Genomic DNA, 2,380 nt, shown 5'->3' with positions numbered 1-2,380 from the left:
ACACTGAGATCAAAGGCATACGTCACCATGCCCAACTCCTAATTTTCTCTTCTTTTCTAATAAAGATTTTATTTATTTTATATATGTGAGTACACGGTAGCTGTCTTCAGACACTCCAGAAGAGGGCATTGGATCCCATTACAGATGGTTGTGAGCCATCATGTGGTTGCTGGGATTTGCTCAGGACCTCTGGAACAGCAATCAGTGCTCTTAACCACTGAGCCATCTCTCCAGCTCCCCACCCCCTTAATTTTCTTTTTCTTTTCTTTTCTTTTCCTTTCTTTTCAAGACAGGGTTTCTCTGTGTAGCCCTAGCTGTCCTGGAACTCACTCTGTAGACCAGGCTGTCCTCGAACTCAGAAATCTGCCTGCCTCTGCCTACCAAGTGCTGGGATTAAAGGCGCGTGCCACCACACCTGGCTCTCTGGAAGTCTTCTTAACCCTGGAGTCATCTCTCTGGTCCCCATTTGCATCTTTCAAAACTATGTTGATATTTTGTTCATTTTCATTTTGGAGAGAAAACGGAAATGAAGTAATTGACAAACTTGTGCAAGAACACTTAAATCATTCTCACCTGAACTTGGCTGGATGCTCAGGAGAGCGATGAGAGCCCCAGCACTGCAGTGGCCAGGCTGGTGGATTGGGAGTTTGCTTGAGGTCAACTTGGGGACCTATCTCAAAAAAAAAAAAAAAAAAAAAAGAGCCGGGCGGTAGTGGCAAATGCCTTTAATCCCAGCACTTGGGAGGCAGAGGCAGGTGGATTTCTGAGTTCGAGGCCAGCCTGGTCTACAGAGTGAGTTCCAGGACAGTCAGGGCTACACAGAGAAATCCTGTCTTGGAAAAAAAAAATGGGGTGGGTGGGATCTGAACTCTGGGAACAGTCACATCTCTGGTAAATGATCTATCTGTTGCCTCTCAGCTACAAAGTCCTTATTTGGCATGGTCTTTTTTTTTTTAATTAATTTATTTTATGTATATGAATGAGTACACTGTAGCTATCTTCAGACACACCAGAAGCTAGGGCACTGGATCTCATTACAGATGGCTGTGAGCCACCATGTGGTTGCTGGGAACTGAACTCAGGACCTCTGGAAGAGCAGTCAGTGCTCTTAACCACTGAGCCCTTGGCCTGGTGTTTTAAAAAATGGTCTGGTCAGGACTTACTTACTGCCAAGTCTCTCACCACCTGAGTTTGACTCCTGACACCACCCAGTAGAAGGGAAGTACAGTCTCCTATGGGTTGTCCTCTGACCCTCCCCCTCGAACACAGAAGCAAATAAATTTACACACACACACACACACACACACACACACACACACACACACACACGAGCGTGCTAATACATTTTAAAAAGGAAAATGGCTTAGTACTTTTCCCTTTGCTGCTACTGCTGCATTTTACCAGTAGAGGGCGCAGGTGAGACACTACAGGAGCAGATGGCCTTGGCTTCCTGATTCTGCTCAACTTGTGAAATGCACTCACTAGGCTTCACAGTTGAGACAGGTGACAGACATTTGCTTCTCCCTGGGCTTGGGGTAAGTGGTGATGCTTACCTGCAGTGGTAGCACTCAGGGAGCTGAGTAGGAAGATCGTAAGGGACACACAAGCACCAGTGGGCTGGCAATGCAGCTCACGGGCCTGGAGTTCTAGTAACTCACCATCACCAAATCTGTTAAAATCACCATCAGTGGTCACGATGGCTCCTTAAGTTCTTACTGTACACATTCCTCATGTTCATGTTTGGGGGCAAAGCAACTTGATCCCCTAATTGACAGCTACTGATGACTCTCTTGCTACTCTGGCCAGCTGTAGCACCAGGACAGTCACCCAAACAGCCAGCGCTCTTCTACCAGGACAAGCTGTCTCAAACACTCTACTGAAGTCTGGAGACCACAGCATGACAATCTTCACAGCCCATAACAGCCTTGGCACCTCAATCTGTTTTGGTTTGTGTTTTTGAGACAGGGTCTTTCTACATAGGCCTGGCTGTCTTACAAGTATGTAGACAAGGCTGGCCTGGAACTCGCAGGGATCCATCTGACTCTGCCTCCTTCGTGCTGAGATCAAAGGTGTGCATTAGCAAGCTTGGGTATGTAGGTCATTTTTGGTTTTGTTTTTTTGAGGCAGGCTTTTCCCTGTAGGTTAGGTTTGTTTGTAGTTCACCATGTAGCCAGTGCTGGCTTTAAATCTATAATGATTCTCCTGTCTCTGTCTCTTGAGTTCTGGGATTACAGGCATAAGCTACCCTGTCTGACTTGTTTCTGAGATCAGGTCTGGCCTGAAACTTTTTTTTTTTTTTTTTTTTTTTGGTTTTTCGAGACAGGGTTTCTCTGTGTAGCCCTGGCTGTCCTGGAACTCACTCTGTAGACCAGGTTGGCCT

The sequence above is a fragment of the Mus caroli genome, chromosome 13 (assembly GCF_900094665.2).
Source record: "Mus caroli chromosome 13, CAROLI_EIJ_v1.1, whole genome shotgun sequence".
Taxonomy (NCBI): domain Eukaryota; kingdom Metazoa; phylum Chordata; class Mammalia; order Rodentia; family Muridae; genus Mus; species Mus caroli.
This window is presented reverse-complemented; position numbering follows the sequence as displayed.